Genomic DNA, 12,500 nt, shown 5'->3' on the forward strand with positions numbered 1-12,500 from the left:
GTGACAATGCCATTTGCATAAGCGGTGTTTCTTTTATTAATCGTAGGAAGTGTGGTGTGATATAATATTGTTTCTTGTTTGTCTCTGTGTATGTGGGTAAGTTTGCTCCTTTATTCTGTCTGTCTGTCTATCTCCTCCTCAGGCTTAGCAGGACAAAAAAAAAAAAAAAAAAAAAAAAATACAACACCCTATACAGAGTTCTTCTAAGACAGATATATATTTCAAAATCATCTTTAACATTATACCATACAAGACCCTCATATAAACAAACTACCGATGCCAATGATAAATCTCATTTGCATTTATGATCAGCCTACTATACGTCGCCCGAAGACCTCAATAAAGTTTATATCCCCATATATTTGGACAGTAAACCGACCCTTCAATAAATGTCGCGCGGGTGATTGACAGGGAGCCGCCCACAAGAATAGCCGGTAAACAATGGGCGGAGCGAAGGCAGATGGGCGGGGCGGTTTCTTTATTAAGTTGATATCATTGTCTGTCTAAATGTCTGGTGACCATCGGTTATTATTGTTATGACCGTTAATATCGTCGTTGTTATTATTTCTGTTTTAAGTGTTGTTAATTGTTGTTTTTATTATTGTTATTATCATTATTGGTGTTATTGCTGTTGTTGGTATTGGCATTGCTGTTGGTGTTATTGTTGTTATAGTTATCATTATCAGTATCATTATTATCATTACTATTATCATTATGATTACTATCATTATTATTATTATTAATATTATTATAATTATTATTACTTTTATCATTACTATTATTATTATCATTATTATTATCATTATTGTTATTATTATCATTATTATTATCACCATCATCATTATTATTATCAATAATAGTAGTTGTAGCAGTACTAGTAATCGTAGTAGTAGTAGTAGAAGCAGTAGGAGTTGAAATAGTATCCTCATCACCATCATCATTACTGTCATTACTAGTATCTTTAATTGATGATTATGATGGTATTAATGATGATAAGATGATGAGTATGATATGATAATAATAACAATGATGAAGACAATGATAAAGATGATGATGATAATAACATTAGTAATAGTAATACCACTAATGATCATAATTATAGTGATATCAGTAATATTGTTAATACTAATAATGATAACAAGATTTTATTGTGACCATGATAATGATAATAACTATGATAATAATTCACAATGGAAATGATGATAATGATAGTTATAATAATGATAGAAATAATAATAATTAAGTTAACGATAATAATAACGATAAAAAATAATTTTCAACGGAGACGCGATCCCGGGACACTTGAATGGAAGCCTAGTGCGCAACTGACTGAGCTATCGAAGCTCGTTGGAGTGTAAAGTGAGGGTTTCAATTATCACATTTTGAAGATGATGATAGTAGTAACAGTAATAGTAACAATAATGATAATGACAGTTGTAAAGATGATGATGATGATAATGATAATAATAATAATAATAATAATAATAATGATAATAAAAAAAATAATGAAATGAATGATGATGATGATAATGATGATAATAATGAGGATGAGGATGATGATAACAACATAACAATAGTGATATCAAAACTAATAATAATGATATCAATAATAATGATAATTATTTTCAGAATTATCAATATTACTGAACAAAGAGGAGGGAAGGTCTGAATTTAAGCAAATTGACATAGTGTTTTGATGACTTTATTTATATTTCAAAACCGTTTCCGAGTATGATTTTATTGGCATTTTCTACATTTTCTTTAGTGACGTTTGTCCCTTGCATATGCTTGCTGCTTTTGCTTGATAGGAATTGATAATATTTACATGTTTGCTAGATCCGTGCTCATTAAGGGTTTTGCAGCTTCACTATAAATTTATAAACTGTGGCGTATAATAAGTGAAATTGTGAAATTTAATGCCTATAAACATGACCATAAACGCAAGCATATTCTCGCAAAGGAGAGAATGCCTCTTTCACTTCGCGATATTCTACCCGTAACAGCTAAGAAGCATATGCAACGTCTCCTTTGGCGATTTCCCGCTCTGCAACCGTGCATAAAGCTCGTTCATTTCTAACTTAAGCCTCGGTGTTTTAGTGAAGTCTGTCCCTTACTGATTGACCGCGGGCTTTGAGCTGGGGGGGAGGGGATATTTGGGGGGCCCCTAGTGCGGATTTCTAATTTTCCGTCAATTCGAGACCCCGGGGGGCTATGCGATGGATCATAAACGGAATGGGGGGAGGGAGTGGAGGGTGGGGATAAGGGGAGGGAGGGGGGTAGGGGCGGGAAAGAGAAAGGGAGAGGGGTGGAGGGTCAAACAGACAGGCAGGTTGACAGATAATCAGACATGCAGACAGGCAGAGAGACAGACAGACTGGTGGGAAATAGGAAAAAGAGCTAGACAAGTAGTGTCATACTGACATAGACTAGAGGCTTGAGAGGGGGGGGGAGAGGATGGGAGTAGGTGGGCATAAGACAGCGAAGAAGAGAGGGGGAGATAGAGAAAAAGAAAGAGAGAGAGGATCTAAGAGGATAGGAGAGAGAAGAGAGGAGAGAAGAGAGGGAGAGAGAGAGGGGGAGAGGGAGAGAGAAGAAAGAGGAAGAAAGAGAAAAGAGAGAGAGAGAGAAGAGAAGAGAGGGGGCCTGAGCGAGAACAGATAATCAACTATGATGATCCCGCCAAAGAGAGGCCGTGAGAGGGACAAAAGAGGAAGAGAGAAAAAAAAAAAACAGAGCAGATAGACAGAGATAAGGATAGAAAGATCCTCTGGGCTGAAGATCGTGATAGGAGAGGAGAGGCCGGTGAGAGAGCCAGGCCTCGGCCCCTCCCTCCGCGCACGCTCTCGTAATCTGCCAGCCGTCGTGAGAGAGAGTTTTATCTAGGTTTGTTTGTTCTCCTCCTTTATATTCCCTCCCCTTTCTTAAGACCCCAAAGTGTGGGCTGTTCCTAGCAGACGGCATATTTTCAACATATTTTGTTTTTTTTTCACTTGTTACATCCTTCTTTAAACCTCTCCTCTAACCGACTTCTGCTCATCCCTGTCCCTTCGCCCCTATCCTTCCTCCCTCCCCCCTCCCTCTTCCCTCCTCTCTCTTTCTCTCCCTCTCTTCTCTCCTCTCTCTCTCTCTCTCCCTTCTTCTGATCCTTCTCTCTCTCCTCTCCTCCCTCTTCCCTCTCTCTCTCGCCTCCCCTCTCCCCTCCATCTTCTCTCTCTCTCTAACCTCTCTCCACCCCTTCTCCACCTCCTGCACTATCCTCTCATCTCTCTCTCTCTTCTCCCTCAAACCTCTCCCCTCTCTGGTTGCTCTACCCTCTCAACACCACTCTTCCTCACTCAACCCCTTCCTTCTGTCTCATTGATTTCAGGTCATATCGCCATTCACCCTCTCCCTCCCCTCTCCCTCTACCCCTCGCGGTCCCTCATCTCAGCCCTTTCTCTCACCCCTCTTCTCTCTCCACTTAATTCCCGCTGCTACCCTCAGCCGTCTCTCCTCTCCCTCGCTCTTCCCGACCCCTATAAATTCACTGACCAAATCTCCCCTCTTTCCAGACCTCTAAATCTGCCTGCTCTATCATCTAAATATTTCTCAAATTTTTGTCTTTTTCATATCTTCCTTTGCTTATGCTTTGTTTCTGCAAATACTTTTATCTCTCTCTCCTTTTTCTTTGCATCTTTGAGTTTCCTTTCCATGTTTTTCTCTTGTTTCTTTTTACTCTCTTCACGCTTTTATTCCTTACTGAGCTCTTATCATTCTCGGAGTTTCTCGGCTGATCTTCCTCTGTCGCCCACATTTCGAGTTAGTTGGGGGGGGGGTCTTTCATTTTTTTATTCACTGAATATTCTTCCTTTATTTATCTCATTTCATGATTCTCTTCGTTTTCCAATCTCTCTTCCCACATCTACTCATTCCCCTCTCTCTCTTCATCATCTCGCATCCCCTCTCTATTCCGTCCACCTCCCCCCCTCACCCTCCCTTCACTCTCTCCATCCCGCTCTCTTCCCTCTCTTCACGGCCTGCCTTATTGCTTCCATCCTTCCCCCTTATGCTCACCTCCCTTCTTAACCCTCTCCCCCTCCTCTTGCACCCTCTTCCTCTCCTCTCCCTTCTCCACAACCCCTCACACTCTCTCCTCTCCCTCTACCCCCCCAATCCTCCACCACCCCTCACTCCCCCTACCCCTCAACCCCCTTCCCCTTCCAGTCCCCTTCATCTGCGACGCATCCAACTTCACTTCGCGTGAGCTCCATGATTCTGGAGCGCATAACAACTAATGAACAGAGAGGAGCGCCAGGTATCGGGGAGGGTGAGTCAGAGGTGAATGGTCGCCGTGGTCGTCGCGGAGGTCTACTTATAAGAACCTATTTACCAGGGTGGACCGTGAAGCTGCGTCTGGGGGGTCGGTTTTTAAGGTGGTTTTCGTTTTAAAAAGGTCGTTAACGGATGGTGAGAGAGAGAGAGAGAGAGAGAGAGAGACTGACTGACAGACAGAGAGAGAGAGAGAGACTCGAAGAAACAAGAGACTGACAGACAGACAGACGGACGAACAGAGAACAAGAAGGCAATCATAGATAAAGACGAGGAGACGATATGTAGCACAGAGATTAAAGCAAACATGAATAACTTAGTCTCATTTCATTTTTATTTCAACCTGTATAAATGCATCCCTAGGTTATGTATCCACGAAATGTGAATATTTCATTACTTTTCATTAACACTACACACTATCATGTAAAAATTCATTTTAATACATATTATTAAAAGAGAAAATTATTTGTTTTTTCAGTCGACTACAGATTGTTGTTCATTTTACAGATTTTTGTAGCTAATTTTGTTATAACTTAGGTAACTAACTATAAATGATCTCATTCTCTATCTATCTATCTATCTACCTATCTATCTGTCTGTCTCTTTCTCTCTCTCTCTCTCTCTCTCTCTCTCTCTCTCTCTCTCTCTCTCTCTCTCTCTCTCTCTCTCTCTCTCTCTCTCTCTCTCTCTCTCTCTCTCTCTCTCTCTCAGTATGCCGAATAACCCAAATATATAGATGACTAAACAAACGTTGGTCGAGGCATAAGGAGATATTCTTTGGTATCCTAGATATTCCTTGGTACACAGCCAACCCAGAGTTCACCTCCCTTATCGACGACCTTGATACGGTTGATCCATCTTAAAAATCCTCTTAAATCCTTTTATAACCTCCTCCCGTACCCTCCCGTGGTGCGAAGGTCGATATCCATCTGTCGTGTAATGGGAGGATAATCCCTATTGACGAGTGGTGTGAAGGGCGAGCGTTGGGTGGAAGCTGGATGGTGGGAGGATAGGGGAGAGTGGGAGGAGATGAGGAGAAAATGAGGGGAGAGGCGGGAAGGACAGAGGGGAACGGGAGATGACGTAAAGGAACTGGGAAAGGAGGAGGGAAGAAGGGGAAGGAAAGGAGAAGGGAAGTGAGGGGAAGGAGGGGAGAAGGGGAAGGAAAGGAGAAGGGAAGTGAGGGGAAGGAGGGGAGACGGGAAGGAAGAGTAGGATGTAGGGGAGTAAGAAGGAAGACAGGAGGAGGAGGACAAGGGGAATGAAAAAGAGACAAACAGGAAAGACACATGAAAGAAGAGAGAGGCGAATTAAAGAAAGAAAGCTATGGGAAAAAGGACACGAAGAGAGAGACACCAAAGACACCAAAAATGGAGACAAACAAAGAATGAGTCCGAAAGATAAAGAAAAAATATGTATGGAAAAAAGGTAGAATACAGGAAGAAAATAGGAACATAAGGGGTTGAATAAGTGTGAGAGGTGTTTGGTTAGGAAATTTAGGGGCGAGGGGATTTACGATGATGAGTATGAGAACGCCAGGGGAGAAGAGAGAATGGGAGGGAGGGGGAAAGAGGATAAGGAAAAGAGGGGAAATGAGAGAAAACACAAGAGAAGAGCCTTAGAGGACCCATAGAAGAAAGGGGTCAACAGGACGAAGAGATTTTGTAGCATCACGAAAGATACACTTGGTGTGAGGGGAAACGAGGGGTTGGAAACGCTCAGATTAGACCGTGGGAAGAGATTAGGATATTCTAGACTAGGAACCGAGGGCATTAGCAGGATGTAAGGATTGTTGTAGGGGCAACGGAGCGCGATGGAAGGGAAAAGAAGGGAGAGAGAGAGAGAGAGAGAGAGAGAGAGAGAGAGAGAGAGAGAGAGAGAGAGAGAGAGAGAGAGAGAAACTAGTGATGTCATGACTACGCGTCTTTGTTTACCTTTATAGGGACAGGGTATCAGTTTTCAATTTCCATCGCCCATTCCGCCCTTTTCGGGATATTTACTTAGCTGAAATCTAACATAGTCTGCTTGCTAGTTCTGACGATGCATAGTTAATAGTCCACTTAAGTGACGGGCTTTGCTGAAGAGTTTTGCGATTAATTTAATATGAACTCCCTCTGATATGTGCGTCTGTGACTGTATGGATGTGTGTGTGCGTGTATATGTGGCGTGTGTATGTGTGCGAGTGAGAGAGACAGAGACAGACAGACAGACAGAACAGACAGAGAAAGAAAGAAAGAGAGAGAGAGAGAGAGAGAGAGAGAGAGAGAGAGAGAGAGAGAGAGAGAGAGAGAGAGAGAGAGAGAGAGAGAGAGAGAGAGAGAGTTATACTCGCTACTCGTGTGTGTGCATACCCACATCGCCATATCGGATGCAAATGAGGCAGATGGTTGTACGGCTATTACACAGAATACGTCACGTGAACTAAACCTTGTATTCCTAAACGCCAACCAACCAACACAAACAGAGACATCAATAAACGTTAATGGTTCAGGCAACGGAAGTTTATCTTAAATATCTACATTCCAAACGAGGCATTTCGAAAATGAACTACATGCAGATCATGCCATGAGGAAACAATACATTATTGGATACTAAAGCTTTACTTTCCGTATATATATATATGGACTAAAGCGAGGGTAAAGTACACCCTTTGTCCTAAGATCGTAACTTGATGCAGTGAGAAGGAGGGGATGGGAGGGAGGGGGACGGAGGTACTTCCCTAGGATACGTCACGGACCGGAGTGTACAGGTCGCCAGGTGTATGTTACAGCGGGGGGTGTCACGTGCTCTCAACCACGCAGGATGTACACGCCTCGCTGGTTCTTACTCGCTTGCGTACACTAACACACGTAGATAGAATTTGAGAAAGATAGAGAGAGGAAGAGGGAGGTGAGATAGAGGGAGATTATTCACGTTTTGTTAATATACACGAAATTTTCTATCAGGCATGGGTTATGGATGGCATTAAAAATTAGGATTTTTTCCTAAAATGATGATATCGATTAGAATGAATCAGACTTGACAGAAACAGACTGCTGGAAATGGTATGCATTTGCCGGGTTAGACATTGCTGTGTACATAATCTTAGAATTACTTTCACCAAAAAATACCCAATATAAACGAGACATGTTTTACAAAGAGATCTCTCACCGGCTAGTTCTAGTGCATTTGTTCCCCCCGAAGCCATCAGAGTTCACCATACAATTAAATCCCCCACACGACGCTTAAAGATAAATGAATCCGTGCCTCGCATCAGGTCGGGTTTTGGGTCCAGCGCTGCCCAAAGCCCCTGCATCCCCGAAACTTAAAGCGGAGAGTCCTAGCAGCGCGGCAAGACAACATGATAAATAAACTATGCAGCCGCGCCAGCCTTGCAGTGTTGACATAACCCCGGAAAGGCCGAACCAAAACAAACCAACGACCTAGTTTGCGCGCGCACGAGTGGGTCCAGAGCGGCACACGCGGTGGAAGGCGAGGTCACGTGAGGTAAGGCCAGTAGTGTTCGCGCTGTGGCCGAAGTGGCGGGAAGGACAGCTATTGGTCCCGGCTCTCGCGGCTCTCCGCCAGTGAACGCGCGCGCCCTTCAAGGATTTTAGAGAAGAAACTTGCAGTGTTTTCTGTTTGCTGGGAAATAAAGTGCTGAGAAAAGTAGTTGTGCAATGTATAGCTGTGGCTTTTTTTCTTATTTTTTTCGGTGTTGATTTTTTTACGATGAAGATCAGTTAACAGTTTTTTTTTTATAATGTTTCTAGTGAAAAGAACTTAAAAGTAATACGGTTTTATTGGACGACAGAACCCTTTCGGATGTGATAGTCTCAAAACAGCGAGACGCACAGGGATTGTTGTCTAATACTATTGTCCGTATACGATAAATGTGGAATAGAGTTTTAATACGAGATATGTAAATGTGAATCCGAACAACAACCCTGCAGTAATATAAATGTAAATCGTGTGTCCATCTCCCATAGCAGGGAAAACAAACCATATGTATTTCTACAATCATTTTACAAGGTTCGGGCAACATATCAAAGTGATGGTGATTATCATGTTTATCGTAAATTGCCAAAATGAACGAGTGTTTCGGTGCTGGAATATGACATTATCTCTATTGATAGAGCTTTACTGGATGCGTCTGGGACCAATCACAATTACAATATATGGATAATACCCTAAGAAAAATATCGGGTGTTTGAGTAAAGGCACGACGACCGAGAATGAATGTGTAATGTCGCCAGTAACGGTTCATTCGCAAAAATAGGCTGCAACATTGTGATTATCATCGGATTTATTGCATATTGCATGGCCATCATGGTGCACATTGCCAGTGAATCAACGAGTGTTATGGCAGCCTGTTTTGTCGGCGTATTACGGATTTGGGGATGTTATTCAGGCCATTGCCGGGACAATAGTGGCACCGTTTAAGGAAAATTGCCTTATTGTATTTTTTTTTTTCTGTCGCCCTGTCGTGACTTGGAACGATGGACAATGGTCCGAAAATTTTGACCTTCCTTTTATCGAATTGTTTATAATAATCTTGGATGGATCGTTATAGTGGTATCATGCAAAACCTCTACAAATCTGTATATGATCCTATTTGGAACCGATATTGAGTCCGGCTTACACCATATGAGCAATTATCTTCTTCTTTAACCCATATTAAGATTGAAGTAATAATTGTCAATCTCCCTTGCAATTTTAGTAATTAAAAACCATGTTCAGCAAAAAAAAGAAAAAAAAAGAAGCAAAACAACTCCACGGTTCAGAAACCCAAAATTGGCTACCAACTCCATCTTGCAAGATCTTACGCTCTTGCAAGATTTTATGTTTATTTTGTCTTTCGGGGATCTGTCGTTCGCGGGACAGTCGAGTGGCGTGCGCGGCGAGGAGTCCAGTTCAAAGTCAAAGCCACTTGAAACCTCCGGGAAATAGACTTTGGAGAAAAAAGTTACACACGCCGATACTTCAAGTTTAATAGTTCTTATGTCTCCCTGTGTTGGATGTTCTTTTTAAAAAATGTATATTTGTTAATGAAAAGTTCTGTAATAAATTTTAGAAAATGTTTCAAAGATGTGTATTTTGATTAAGAAAAAATAAATCCATATACAAAATAATGGAGAAAATATCAAACGATAATAACAAAATTTAAAAATGAAGAGCGTTTGTATCTCCAGAAACTTTTATCTTCTGCATTTATTCGTTAGTTTTACTTTTCATTCATCGGGTCTGCAGGGAAAACTATCTCCTTTCCTTCCATAAAAGTGCTCTTTCAATGGTACAGCTTCCTCGTATTTGTTTATTATGATATAACATCAAAGAAACTCTGATGTTTCGTAGGGATTGGGAAAAGGAAACTCAGCATTACATTCCATTCATCTCTCTTTCTTTCTCTCTCTCTTTCTCTCTCTCCCTCCCTCCCTCTCTCTCTCTCTCTCTCTCTCTCTCTCTCTCTCTATATATATATATATATATATATATATATATATATATATATATATATCTTTCTCTCTCTCTGTATGCATGTGTGTGTGTGTTTGTGCGTTTGTCTATCTGTGTTAAATCTTTCTTATTATCAATAACACAGAATAAAAATGTAATGACTTTTCAGTGCCGAGAGAGAGGGGTGGTGGAATAGAGAGTGAGAGAGAGAGAGAGAGAGAGAGAGAGAGAGAGAGAGAGAGAGAGAATGGCAAAGGTAGGATCAAAAGCAGGACACACAACACCGACCTCGCCCAACCAGCCAGCTTTACCAGGTGGCTGTACTAATGGTGGGCGTCCTAGCTCGCATTTTAATCTACATTTTGAGACGATTAATATCGGTTATTTTGTTTTGGTAATAATATTGGTCAGTTATATTTAAGCTCAACGCTATTTTGATTTAGAGATTGTAACATTTTTGGTATTACGAAAATGATAATGGTTCAATTCCAAACAGTGAATCAGTGTTTCGGTCAAGCTGTGTCACATGATACTGAATCCCGCGTATAATATCGCCCATCCGAACCAAATAAAAACACACGGCCAGCGAAAAGGGATAACTAGATATAACTAGATTAGTATGTCGGGCCCGAGGGAGCAAATGGGCGTAAACCTAGCCGAGCGACTCGCCCACCCGTATTGCTGTAGATGCTATGGGAGGCTAAAATCCCATAGTTGGGAAAAAGAAATAAAGGAAGATTATTGTCTTGTTCCATTCTCACGGATGTATCAATATTATCAGTAGACTTACTCTTGCTTTACACTCATAAAAAAGGTGTACATACATGGTGACAAAAAGTGATTAATTTCAGTACAGTGCGTATGGTACACAACATACGCGACACAAAGAGACTCTTTCACATAGAATCACACGTTATGACAGAAAGAACGTCATTCACATAAGTTGCATCAATACAAGGGCTATTCACATACGCTGTGATGAGACATTCATTCACATCCGGTAATCAGGACAACCTTCATTTACATCCGCTGCGACTAAAACAATGTTTATTAATATCCGTCACGACTAGTACAAGGTTCATCCACATCTGTCACGACTAACAAAAGGTTCATTCAGATCCGTTATTATCAGCGCAAGGTTCATTTACATCTGTTACCACCAGCACAAGGTTCTTTCACACATATCACGACTAACACAAGGTTCATTCCCATCAGTCACGATCAGAACAAAGTCCATACACCACAACGTCCATCTGGTTCCGATCCAAACACAGCTCGGTCCGGCCTCGTCTATCAATACCACAACTGGACACATACACATGGCAGAAGGACAGCAAAAATCCCTCCGTGTCCGTCAGAGCCACACTAACCATTAACATCCGTTGCGCTGGCAAACAAGGTCGCCTTCACCAGCAGCCGTTCAAACATCGATGACCGCAACAATAAAATAGCTGCAACGGTGCCCTGGATGGGAGTTTAGGTCGTTCCGGGAGCTGCACTTTTTCCCCTTCTATTTGGATGTAAATGTAACCCTATAACTTTACTCTGCCTGACATGACCTTGGCTTTCGCTGGCTTGCTTTCTCGTCTGCGCAGCACCCCTCTTTCTCTCTCTCTCTCTCTCTCTCTCTCTCTCTCTCTCTCTCTCTCTCTCTCTCTCTCTCTCTCTCTCTCTCTCTCTCTCTCTCTCTCTTTTCTTTTCTTTCTCCTGTCTTCTCTCTCTCTCTCTTCTTTTCTTTCTCCTGTCTTCTCTCTCTCTCTTTTTTTTTCTCTCTCACTTCTCTCTCTCTCTCTCTCTCTCTCTCTCTCTCTCTCTCTCTCTCTCTCTCTCTTTCTCCTCTTCTCCCTCTCTGCTTTCTTTCTCCTGGATCTCTCTCTCTCTCTCTCTCTCTCTCTCTCTCTCTCTCTCTCTTCTTTTTCCTGTCTTCTCTCTCTCTCTCTCTCTCTCTCTCTCTCTCTCTCTCTCTCTCTCTCTCTCTCTCTCTCTCACCCACACGTATATGCACATATAGTTACTCTTACGCATACGCATGTACATTCACACACACACACACACATACATATATACATACATACATATATACATACACACACACACACACACACACACACACACACACATACACACACACACACACACACACACACACACACACACACACAGATCAAAAGGCCAAGCTGTGCATTCAACCAGTCTAACTTATTCGTATCAATAAACATTCCAGACATAAACAAGGCTTAGTTGGCCTTCGAGCTCCCTCTCGCAGCACGTGAAATGTGAAATGCCGTTCATTCTCCGCCGAACACAGCCAGCGGAAAATGACAATCACCTGCAAAAGGGACCCCACTCGGACACATGCAGCGCCAGCGCCAGCAGGTCTCGAGCTCACACAAGGCCCCCGGAGTACCAGCGAGCCGCTCTTGTACACCAGTTGATTGAATTGAAGTGGGCACATTAATCAACTTTAGCTTTACCCTCTCATCCTCTCCCTTCCCCTCCTCCTGCCACCCCTTCCTTTCCCTTCGTTTGAGTGACGTCCCCCCCACCTCACCTTTCCCCTTCCCTCCCCCAGTACCTTGTTGACATCGAAGGAGACCGGTGACGGCTTAGGGGATTACTTTGAAAGGTTGAGATGGGGTTCCTAGGATGCTTAGAAGGGAGATCTCGATCCATCCCTTGAGGAATTAGCAAAAGGTAGTTGAATAGTTAATGGAGCCATCGCTGGAGGCTAACGAAAATGACGTAGGGGACATAGC

The 12,500-nt window shown here is 42.3% G+C and overlaps 1 protein-coding gene across 2 annotated transcripts in view; it reads left to right on the forward strand.

Moving 5' to 3' along the window:
- Positions 1–12,500, forward strand: part of LOC122254621 (protein neuron navigator) — a 737,418-nt gene that overhangs the window by 91,471 nt on the left and 633,447 nt on the right. Inside the window, exon 1 of one of the 2 annotated variants that reach the window (XM_086538628.1) lies at positions 7,830–7,969. The exons of the other annotated variant lie outside the window; for it this stretch is intronic. The gene's annotated coding sequence lies outside the window, so the exon portion shown is untranslated. Of the gene's footprint in view, positions 1–7,829; positions 7,970–12,500 lie in introns of those variants that run through there. 2 annotated transcript variants of the gene reach the window in all.

This window comes from Penaeus japonicus, unplaced genomic scaffold (assembly GCF_977035675.1).
Source record: "Penaeus japonicus unplaced genomic scaffold, GWHDUDI00000001_assembly GWHDUDI00000007, whole genome shotgun sequence".
Taxonomy (NCBI): domain Eukaryota; kingdom Metazoa; phylum Arthropoda; class Malacostraca; order Decapoda; family Penaeidae; genus Penaeus; species Penaeus japonicus.